A 12,640-nucleotide genomic window follows, 5' to 3' on the forward strand; every position below is an offset into this window, starting at 1 on the left:
CTAGGTTGATGCATTCGTTTGCAGTAACAGTTTGAATTTCTAGGTTTCACTCTGTTTTCTCCTATATTGACAGATGCAGCTAGAACTCTAAATCAAACACGGTTTGTGCTAGCTTCTTGAAACTTGACACAATAAAGTAGTTCTACGTTCTATCTCTAAGGTTTGTTTCCTCTTGATGTAGCCTAATGCAGGGACTGGCGAATAACACTTATATTCCAAGGGGTTGCCAAACTTTCAAAAAACTAGAGTCTCCTGAAATCTCAACATATTTTTTTCATCCATCTTCATGATACATTCAAGTAATGATCAGTACACCATTCCCACTTGGATGCCCAAGTTTGTTCTTCTAGGATGAAGCATTCGTTTGCAGGAACAGTTTGAATTTTTAGGTTCACTCTGTTTTCTCCTATATTGACAGATGCAGTTAGAACTTTAAATCAAACACGGTTTGTGCTAGCTACTTGAAACATGACACAATAAAGTAGTTCTACGTTCTATCCCTAAGGTTTGTTTCCTCTTGATGTAGCCTTAAGCAGAGACTGGCGAATAACACATTCAATGAAAGGCGTTGTTAGGCTGCCAAAAAACTACAGTCTCCTGAAATCTCATCATATATTTTTGCTTCCGACCTTCATAATACTTTCAAGTAATGAGCAGTGCACCAATCAAACTTGGATGCCCAAGTTTCGTTCTCCTAGGTTGAAGCATTCGTTTGCAGTAACAGTTTGAATGTTTAGGTTTCACTCTGTTTTGTCCTATATTGACAGATGCAGTTCGAACTCTAAATCAAACACGGTTTGTGCTAGCTTCTTGAAACTTGACAAAATACTGTAGTTCTACTTTCTATCTCTAAGGTTTGTTTCCTCTTTATGTAGCCTAATGCAGGGACTGGCGAATAACACTTTCATTGAAAGGGGTTGGCAAACTTCCAAAAACTAGAGTCTTCTGAAATCTCAAATATATTTTTTCATCCAATCTTCATGATACTTTCAACTAATGATCAGTACACCAATCCCACTTGGATGCTCAAGTTTCATTCTCCTACCTTGAAGCATTCGTTTGCAGGAACAGTTTGAATTTTTAGGTTTCACTCTGTTTTCTCCTATATTGACAAATGTAGTTCAAACTCTAAATCATACACGGTTTGGGCTAGCTTCTTGAAACTTGACACAATAAAGTAGTTCTACATTCTATCCCTAAGGTTTGTTTCCTCTTGATGTAGCCTTCAGCACAGACTGGCGAATAACACTTACAATGAAAGGCGTTGTTAGGCTGCCAAAAAACTAGAGTCTCCTGAAATCTCAACACATATTTTCTTTCCGACCTTCATGATACTTTCAAGTAATGAGCAGTGCACCAATCAAACTTGGATGCCCAAGTTTCGTTCTCCTAGGTTGAAGCATTCGTTTGCAGAAACAGTTTGAATTTCTAGGTTTCACTCTGTTTTGTCCAATATTGACAGATGCAGTTCGAACTCTAAATCAAACACAGTTTGTGCTAGCTTCTTGAAACTTGACAAAATACTGTAGTTCTATGTTCTATCTCTAAGGTATGTTTCCTCTTGATGTAGCCTAATGCAGGGACTGGCGAATAACACTTTTATTGAAAGGGGTTGCCAAACTTCCAAAAACTAGAGTCTTCTGAAATCTCAAGATATATTTTTTCATCCAATCTTCATGATACATTCATGTAATGATCAGTACACCATTCCCTCTTGGATACACAAGTTTTGTTCTTCTAGGTTGAAGCATTCGTTTGCAGGAACAGTTTGAATTTTTAGGTTTCACTCTGTTTTCTCCTATATTGAGAAATGTAGTTCAAACTCTAAATCATACACGGTTTGGGCTAGCTTCATGAAACTTGACATAATAAAGTAGTTCTACATTCTATCCCTAAGGTTTGTTTCCTCTTGATGTAGCCTTCAGCACAGACTGGCGAATAACACTTACAATGAAAGGCGTTGTTAGGCTGCCAAAAAACTAGAGTCTCCTGAAATCTCAACACATATTTTTTTTCCGACCTTAATGATACTTTCAAGTACTGAGCAGTACACCAATCAAACTTGGATGCCCAAGTTTCGTTCTCCTAAGTTGATGCATTCGTTTGCAGTAACAGTTTGAATTTCTAGGTTTCACTCTGTTTTCTCCTATATTGACAGATGCAGCTAGAACTCTAAATCAAACACGGTTTGTGCTAGCTTCTTGAAACTTGACACAATAAAGTAGTTCTACGTTCTATCTCTAAGGTTTGTTTCCTCTTGATGTAGCCTAAAGGAGGGACTGGCGAGTAACACTTATATTGAAAGGGGTTGCCAAACTTTCAAAAAACTAGAGTCTCCTGGAATCTCAACATATATTTTTTCATCCAATCTTCATGATACATTATCAGTACACCATTCCCACTTGGATGCCCAAGTTTTGTTCTTCTAGGTTGAAGCATTCGTTTGCAGGAACAGTTTGAATTTTTAGGTTTCACTCTGTTTTCTCCTATATTGACAGATGCAGTTAGAACTTTAAATCAAACACGGTTTGTGCTAGCTACTTGAAACATGACACAATAAAGTAGTTCTACGTTCTATCCCTAAGGTTTGTTTCCTCTTGATGTAGCCTTAAGCAGAGACTGGCGAATAACACATTCAATGAAAGGCGTTGTTAGGCTGCCAAAAAACTACAGTCTCCTGAAATCTCATCATATATTTTTTCTTCCGACCTTCATGATACTTTCAAGTAATGAGCAGTGCACCAATCAAACTTGGATGCCCATGTTTTGTTCTCCTAGGTTGAAGCATTCGTTTGCAGGAACAGTTTGAATTTTTAGGTTTCACTCTGTTTTGTCCTATATTGACAGATGCAGTTTGAACTCTAAATCAAACACGGTTTGTGCTAGCTTCTTGGAACTTGACAAAATACTGTACTTCTACGTTATCTCTAAGGTTTGTTTCCTCTTGATGTTGCCTAATGCAGGGACTGGCGAATAACACTTTTATTGAAAGGGGTTGCCAAACTTCCAAAAACTAGAGTCTTCTGAAATCTCAACATATATTTTTTCATCCAATCTTCATGATACTTTCAAGTAATGATCAGTACACCAATCCCACTTGGATGCTCAAGTTTCATTCTCCTACGTTGAAGCATTCGTTTGCAGGAACAGTTTGAATTTTTAGGTTTCACTCTGTTTTCTCCTATATTGACAAATGTAGTTCAAACTCTAAATCATACACGGTTTCGGCTAGCTTCTTGAAACTTGACACAATAAAGTAGTTGTCCATTCTATCCCTAAGATTTGTTTCCTCTTGATGTAGCATTCAGCACAGACTGGCGAATAACACTTTCAATGAAAGGCGTTGTTAGGCTGCCAAAAAACTAGAGTCTCCTGAAATCTCAACACGTATTTTTTTTCCGACCTTAATGATACTTCCAAGTAATGGGCAGTACACCAATCAAACTTGGATGCCCAAGTTTCGTTCTCCTAGGATGATGCATTCGTTTGCAGTAACAGTTTGAATTTCTAGGTTTCACTCCGTTTTCTCCTTTATTGACAGATGCAGCTAGAACTCTAAATCAAACACGGTTTGTGCTAGCTTCTTGAAACTTGACACATTAAAGTAGTTCTACGTTCTATCTCTAAGGTTTGTTTCCTCTTGATGTAGCCTAATGCAGGGACTGTCAAATAACACTTATATTGAAAGGGGTTGCGAAACTTTCAAAAAACTAGAGTCTCCTGAAATCTCAACATATATTTTTTCATCCAATCTTCATGATACATTCAAGTAATGATCAGTACACCATTCCCACTTGGATGCCCAAGTTTTGTTCTTCTAGGTTGAAGCATTCGTTTGCAGGATCAGTTTGAATTTTTAGGTTTCACTCTGTTTTCTCCTATATTGACAGATGCAGTTAGAACTTTAAATCAAACACGGTTTGTGCTAGCTACTTGAAACATGACACAATAACGTAGTTCTACGTTCTATCCCTAAGGTTTGTTTCTTCTTGATGTAGCCTTAAGCAGAGACTGGCGAATAACACATTCAATGAAAGGCGTTGTTAGGCTGCCAAAAAACTACAGTCTCCTGAAATCTCATCATATATTTTTTCTTCCGACCTTCATGATACTTTCAAGTAATGAGCAGTGCACCAATCAAACTTGGATGCCCAAGTTTCGTTCTCCTAGATTGAAGCATTCGTTTGCAGTAACAGTTTGAATTTTTAGGTTTCACTCTGGTTTGTCCTATATTGACAGATGCAGTTCGAACTCTAAATCAAACGCGGTTTGTGCTAGCTTCTTGAAACTTGACAAAATACTGTAGTTCTACGTTCTATCTCTAAGGTATGTTTACTCTTGATGTAGCCTAATGCAGGGACTGGCGAATAACACTTTTATTGAAAGGGGTTGCCAAGCTTCCAAAAACTAGAGTCTTCTGAAAACTCAACATATATTTTTTCATCCAAACTTCAAGATACTTTCAAGTAATGATCAGTACACCAATCCCACTTGGATGCTCAAGTTTCATTCTGCTACGTTGAAGCATTCGTTTGCAGGAACAGTTTGAATTTTTAGGTTTCACTGTTTTCTCCTATATTGAGAAATGTAGTTCAAACTCTAAATGATACACGGTTTGGGCTAGCTTCTTGAAACTTGACACAATAAAGTAGTTCTACATTCTATCCCTATGGTTTGTTTCCTCTTGATGTAGCCTTCAGCACAGACTGGCAAATAACACTTTCAATGAAAGGCGTAGTTAGGCTGCCAAAAAACTAGAGTCTCCTGAAATCTCCACACATATTTTTTTTCCGACCTTAATGATACTTTCAAGTAATGAGCAGTACACCAATCAAACTTGGATGCCCAAGTTTCGTTCTCCTAGGTTGTTGCATTCGTTTGCAGTAACAGTTTGAATTTCTAGGTTTCACTCTGTTTTCTCCTATATTGACAGATGCAGCTAGAACTTTAAATCAAACACGGTTTGTGCTAGCATCTTGAAACTTGACACAATGAAGTAGTTCTACGTTCTATCTCTATGGTTTGTTTCCTCTTGATGTAGCCTAATGCAAGGACTGGCGAATAACACTTTTATTGAAAGGGGTTGCCAAACTTTCAAAAACTAGAGTCTTCTGAAATCTCAACATATATTTTTTCATCCAATCTTCATGATACTTTCAAGTAATGATCAGTACACCAATCCCACTTGGATGCTCAAGTTTCATTCTCCTACGTTGAAGCATTCGTTTGCAGGAACAGTTTGAATTTTTAGGTTTCACTCTGTTTTCTCCTATATTGACAAATGTAGTTCAAACTCTAAATCATACACGGTTTCGGCTAGCTTCTTGAAACTTGACACAATAAAGTAGTTGTCCATTCTATCCCTAAGATTTGTTTCCTCTTGATGTAGCATTCAGCACAGACTGGCGAATAACACTTTCAATGAAAGGCGTTGTTAGGCTGCCAAAAAACTAGAGTCTCCTGAAATCTCAACACGTATTTTTTTTCCGACCTTAATGATACTTCCAAGTAATGGGCAGTACACCAATCAAACTTGGATGCCCAAGTTTCGTTCTCCTAGGATGATGCATTCGTTTGCAGTAACAGTTTGAATTTCTAGGTTTCACTCCGTTTTCTCCTTTATTGACAGATGCAGCTAGAACTCTAAATCAAACACGGTTTGTGCTAGCTTCTTGAAACTTGACACATTAAAGTAGTTCTACGTTCTATCTCTAAGGTTTGTTTCCTCTTGATGTAGCCTAATGCAGGGACTGTCAAATAACACTTATATTGAAAGGGGTTGCGAAACTTTCAAAAAACTAGAGTCTCCTGAAATCTCAACATATATTTTTTCATCCAATCTTCATGATACATTCAAGTAATGATCAGTACACCATTCCCACTTGGATGCCCAAGTTTTGTTCTTCTAGGTTGAAGCATTCGTTTGCAGGATCAGTTTGAATTTTTAGGTTTCACTCTGTTTTCTCCTATATTGACAGATGCAGTTAGAACTTTAAATCAAACACGGTTTGTGCTAGCTACTTGAAACATGACACAATAACGTAGTTCTACGTTCTATCCCTAAGGTTTGTTTCTTCTTGATGTAGCCTTAAGCAGAGACTGGCGAATAACACATTCAATGAAAGGCGTTGTTAGGCTGCCAAAAAACTACAGTCTCCTGAAATCTCATCATATATTTTTTCTTCCGACCTTCATGATACTTTCAAGTAATGAGCAGTGCACCAATCAAACTTGGATGCCCAAATTTCGTTCTCCTAGATTGAAGCATTCATTTGCAGTAACAGTTTGAATTTTTAGGTTTCACTCTGGTTTGTCCTATATTGACAGATGCAGTTCGAACTCTAAATCAAACGCGGTTTGTGCTAGCTTCTTGAAACTTGACAAAATACTGTAGTTCTACGTTCTATCTCTAAGGTATGTTTACTCTTGATGTAGCCTAATGCAGGGACTGGCGAATAACACTTTTACTGAAAGGGGTTGCCAAGCTTCCAAAAACTAGAGTCTTCTGAAAACTCAACATATATTTTTTCATCCAAACTTCAAGATACTTTCAAGTAATGATCAGTACACCAATCCCACTTGGATGCTCAAGTTTCATTCTGCTACGTTGAAGCAGTCGTTTGCAGGAACAGTTTGAATTTTTAGGTTTCACTGTTTTCTCCTATATTGAGAAATGTAGTTCAAACTCTAAATGATACACGGTTTGGGCTAGCTTCTTGAAACTTGACACAATAAAGTATTTCTACATTCTATCCCTATGGTTTGTTTCCTCTTGATGTAGCCTTCAGCACAGACTGGCAAATAACACTTTCAATGAAAGGCGTAGTTAGGCTGCCAAAAAACTAGAGTCTCCTGAAATCTCCACACATATTTTTTTTCCGACCTTAATGATACTTTCAAGTAATGAGCAGTACACCAATCAAACTTGGATGCCCAAGTTTCGTTCTCCTAGGTTGTTGCATTCGTTTGCAGTAACAGTTTGAATTTCTAGGTTTCACTCTGTTTTCTCCTATATTGACAGATGCAGCTAGAACTTTAAATCAAACACGGTTTGTGCTAGCATCTTGAAACTTGACACAATGAAGTAGTTCTACGTTCTATCTCTATGGTTTGTTTCCTCTTGATGTAGCCTAATGCAAGGACTGGCGAATAACACTTTTATTGAAAGGGGTTGCCAAACTTTCAAAAACTAGAGTCTTCTGAAATCTCAACATATATTTTTTCATCCAATCTTCATGATACTTTCAAGAAATGATCAGTACACCAATTCCACTTGAATGCTCAAGTTTCATTCTCCTACGTTGAAGCATTCGTTTGCAGGAACAGTTTGAATTTTTAGGTTTCACTGTTTTCTCCTATATTGACAAATGTAGTTCAAACTCTAAATCATACACGGTTTGGGCTAGCTTCTTGAAACTTGACACAATAAAGTAGTTCTACATTCTTTCCCTAAGGTTTGTTTCCTCTTGATGTAGCCTTCAGCACAGACTGGCAAATAACACTTTCAATTAAAGGCGTTGTTAGGCTGCCAAAAAACTAGAGTCTCCTGAAATATCAACACATATTTTTTTTCCGAACTTAATGATACTTCCAAGTAATGAGCAGTACACCAATCCAACTTGGATGCCCAAGTTTCGTTCTCCTAGGTTGATGCATTCGTTTGCAGTAAGAGTTTGAATTTCTAGGTTTCACTCTGTTTTCTCCTATATTGACAGATGCAGCTAGAACTCTAAATCAAACACGGTTTTTGCTAGCTTCTTGAAACTTGACACAATAATGTAGTTCTACGTTCTATCTCTAAGGTTTGTTTCCTCTTGATGTAGCCTAATGCAGGGACTGGCGAATAACACTTATATTGAAAGGGGTTGCCAAACTTTCAAAAAACTAGAGTCTCCTGGAATCTCAACATATATTTTTTCATCCAATCTTCATGATACATTGAAGTAATGATCAGTACACCATTCCCACTTGGATGCCCAAGTTTTGTTCTTCTAGGTTGAAGCATTCGTTTGTAGGAAGAGTTTGAATTTTTAGGTTACACTCTGTTTCTCCTATATTGACAGATGCAGTTAGAACTTTAAATCAAACACGGTTTGTGCTAGCTACTTGAAACATGACACAATAAAGTAGTTCTACGTTCTATCCCTAATGGTTTGTTTCCTCTTGATGTAGCCTAAAGCAGAGACTGGCGAATAACATATTCAATGAAAGGCGTTGTTAGGCTGCCAAAAACTACAGTCTCCTGAAATCTCATCATATATTTTTTCTTCCGACCTTCATGATACTTTCAAGTAATGAGCAGTGCACCAATCAAATTTGGATGCCCAAGTTTCGTTCTCCTAGGTTGATGCATTCGTTGGCAGTAACAGTTTGAATTTCTAGGTTTCACTCTGTTTTCTCCTATATTGACAGATGAAGCTAAAACTCTAAATCAAACACGGTTTGTGCTAGCTTCTTGAAACTTGACAAAATACTGTACTTCTACGTTCTATCTCTAAGGTTTGTTTCCTCTTGATGTAGCCTAATGCAGGGACTGGTGAATAACACTTTTATTGAAAGGGTTTGCCAAACTTCCAAAAACTAGAGTCTTCTGAAATCTCAACATATATTTTTTCATCCAATCTTCATGATACTTTCAAGTAATGATCAGTACACCAATCCCACTTGGATGCTCAAGTTTCATTCTCCTACGTTGAAGCATTCGTTTGCAGGAACAGTTTGAATTTTTAGGTTTCACTCTGTTTTCTCCTATATTGACAAATGTAGTTCAAACTCTAAATCACACACGGTTTGGGCTAGCTTCTTGAAACTTGACACAATAATGTAGTTCTACATTCTATCCCTAAGGTTTGTTTCCTCTTGATGTAGCCTTCAGCACAGACTGGCGAATAACACTTACAATGAAAGGCGTTGTTAGGCTGCCAAAAAACTAGAGTCTCCTGAAATCTCAACACATATTTTTTTTCCGACCTTAATGATACTTTCAAGTAATGAGCAGTACACCAATCAAACTTGGATGCACAAGTTTCGTTCTCCTAGTTTGATGCATTCATTTGCAGTAACAGTTTGAATTTCTAGGTTTCACTCTGTTTTCTCCTATATTGACTGATGCAGCTAGAACTCTAAATCAAACACGGTTTGTGCTAGCTTCTTGAAACTTGACACAACAAAGTAGTTCTACGTTCTATCACTAAGGTTTGTTTCCTCTTGATGTAGCCTAAAGGAGGGACTGGCGAGTAACACTTATATTGAAAGGGGTTGCCAAACTTTCAAAAAACTAGAGTCTCCTGTAATCTCAACATATATTTTTTCATCCAATCTTCATGATACATTCAAGTAATCATCAGTACACCATTCCCACTTGGATGCCCAAGTTTTGTTCTTCTAGGTTGAAGCATTCGTTTGCAGGAACAGTTTGAATTTTTAGGTTTCACTCTGTTTTCTCCTATATTGACTGATGCAGCTAGAACTCTAAATCAAACACGCTTTGTGCTAGCTTCTTGAAACTTGACACAATAAAGTAGTTCTACGTTCTATCTCTAAGGTTTGTTTCCTCTTGATGTAGCCTAAAGGAGGGACTGGCGAGTAACACTTATATTGAAAGGGGTTGCCAAACTTTCAAAAAACTAGAGTCTCCTGGAATCTCAACATATATTTTTTCATCCAATCTTCATGATACATTATCAGTACACCATTCCCACTTGGATGCCCAAGTTTTGTTCTTTTAGGTTGAAGCATTCGTTTGCAGGAACAGTTTGAATTTTTAGGTTTCACTCTGTTTTCTCCTATAGTGACAGATGCAGTTAGAACTTTAAATCAAACACGGTTTGTGCTAGCTACTTGAAACATGACACAATAAAGTAGTTCTACGTTCTATCCCTAAGGTTTGTTTCCTCTTGATGTAGCCTTAAGCAGAGACTGGGGAATAACACATTCAATGAAAGGCGTTGTTAGGCTGCCAAAAAACTACAGTCTCCTGAAATCTCATCATATATTTTTTCTTCCGACCTTCATGATACTTTCAAGTAATGAGCAGTGCACCAATCAAACTTGGATGCCCAAGTTTTGTTCTCCTAGGTTGAAGCATTCGTTTGCAGGAACAGTTTGAATTTTTACGTTTCACTCTGTTTTGTCCTATATTGACAGATGCAGTTCGAACTCTAAATCAAACACGGTTTGTGCTAGCGTCTTGAAACTTGACAAAATACTGTACTTCTACGTTCTATCTCTAAGGTTTGTTTCCTCATGATGTTGCCTAATGCAGGGACTGGCGAATAACACTTTTATTGAAAGGGTTTGCCAAACTTCCAAAAACTAGAGTCTTCTGAAATCTCAACATATATTTTTTCATCCAATCTTCATGATACTTTCAAGTAATGATCAGTACACCAATCCCACTTGGATGCTCAAGTTTCATTCTCCTACGTTGAAGCATTCGTTTGCAGGAACAGTTTGAATTTTTCGGTTTCACTCTGTTTTCACCTATATTGACAAATGTAGTTCAAACTCTAAATCATACACGGTTTGGGCTAGCTTCTTGAAACTTGACACAATAAAGTAGTTCAACATTCTATCCCTAATTTTTGTTTCCTCTTGATGTAGCCTTCAGCACAGACTGGCGAATAACACTTTCAATGAAAGGCGTTGCTAGGCTGCCAAAAAACTAGAGTCTCCTGAAATCTCAACACATATTTTTTTTCCGACCATAATGATACTTCCAAGTAATGAGCAGTACACCAATCAAACTTGGATGCCCAAGTTTCGTTCTCCTAGGTTGATGCATTCGTTTGCAGTAACAGTTTGAATTTCTAGGTTTCACTCTGTTTTCTCCTATATTGACAGATGCAGCTAGAACTCTACATCAAACACGGTTTGTGCTAGCTTCTTGAAACTTGACACAACAAAGTAGTTCTACGTTCTATCACTAAGGTTTGTTTCCTCTTGATGTAGCCTAAAGGAGGGACTGGCGAGTAACACTTATATTGAAAGGGGTTGCCAAACTCTCAAAAAACTAGAGTCTCCTGGAATCTCAACATATATTTTTTCATCCAATCTTCATGATACATTCAAGTAATGATCAGTACACCATTCCCACTTGGATGCCCAAGTTTTGTTCTTCTAGGTTGAAGCATTCGTTTGCAGGAACAGTTTGAATTTTTAGGTTTCACTCTGTTTTCTTCTATATTGACAGATGCAGTTAGAACTTTAAATCAAACACGGTTTGTGCTAGCTACTTGAAACATGACACAATAAAGTAGTTCTACGTTCTATCCCTAAGGTTTGTTTCCTCTTGATGTAGCCTTAAGCAGAGACTGGCGAATAACACATTCAATGAAAGGCGTTGTTAGGCTGCCAAAAAACTACATTCTCCTGAAATCTCATCATATATTTTTCCTTACGACCTTCATGATACTTTCAAGTAATGAGCAGTGCACCAATCAAACTTGGATGCCCAAGTTTCGTTCTCCTAGGTTGAAGCATTCGTTTGCAGGAACAGTTTGAAATTTAGGTTTCACTCTGTTTTGTCCTATATTGACAGATGCAGTTCGAACTCTAAATCAAACACGGTTTGTGCTAGCTTCTTGAAACTTGACAAAATACTGTACTTCTACGTTCTATCTCTAAGGTTTGTTTCCTCTTGATGTAGCCTTAAGCAGAGACTGGCGAATAACACATTCAATGAAAGGCGTTGTTAGGCTGCCAAAAAACTACAGTCTCCTGAAATCTCATCATATATTTTTTCTTCTGACCTTCATGATACTTTCAAGTAATGAGCAGTGCACCAATCAAAATTGGATGCCCAAGTTTCGTTCTCCTAGGTTGAAGCATTCGTTTGCAGTAACAGTTTGAATTTTTAGGTTTCACTCTGTTTTGTCCTATATAGACAGATGCAGTTCGAACTCTAAATCAAACACGGTTTGTGCTAGCTTCTTGAAACTTGACAAAATACTGTAGTTCTACGTTCTATCTCTAAGGTTTGTTTCCTCTTGATGTAGCCTAATGCAGGGACTGGCGAATAACACTTTTATTGAAAGGGGTTGCCAAACTTTCAAAAACTAGAGTCTTCTGAAATCTCAACATATATTTTTTCACCAATCTTCATGATACTTTCAAGAACTGATCAGTACACCAATCCCACTTGGATACTCAAGTTTCATTCTCCTACATTTAAGCATTCGTTTGCAGGAACAGTTTGAATTTTTAGGTTTCACTGTTTTCTCCTATATTGAGAAATGTATTTCAAACTCTAAATCATACATGGTTTGGGCTAGCTTCTTGAAACTTGACACAATAAAGTAGTTCTACATTCTATTCCTAATGTTTGTTTCCTCTTGATGTAGCCTTCAGCACAGACTGGCAAATAACACTTCCAATGAAAGGCGTTGTTAGGCTGCCAAAAAACTAGAGTCTCCTGAAATCTCAACACATATTTTTTTTCCGACCTTAATGATACTTCCAAGTAATGAGCAGTACACCAATCAAACTTGGATGCCCAAGTTTCGTTCTCCTAGGTTGATGCATTGTTTGCAGTAAGAGTTTGAATTTCTAGGTTTCACTCTGTTTTCTCCTATATTGACAGATGCAGGTAGAACTCTAAATCAAACACGGTTTGTGCTAGCTTCTTGAAACTTGACACAAT

The sequence above is a fragment of the Callospermophilus lateralis genome, chromosome 1, assembly GCF_048772815.1.
Source record: "Callospermophilus lateralis isolate mCalLat2 chromosome 1, mCalLat2.hap1, whole genome shotgun sequence".
In the NCBI taxonomy this organism is placed as follows: Eukaryota; Metazoa; Chordata; class Mammalia; order Rodentia; family Sciuridae; genus Callospermophilus; species Callospermophilus lateralis.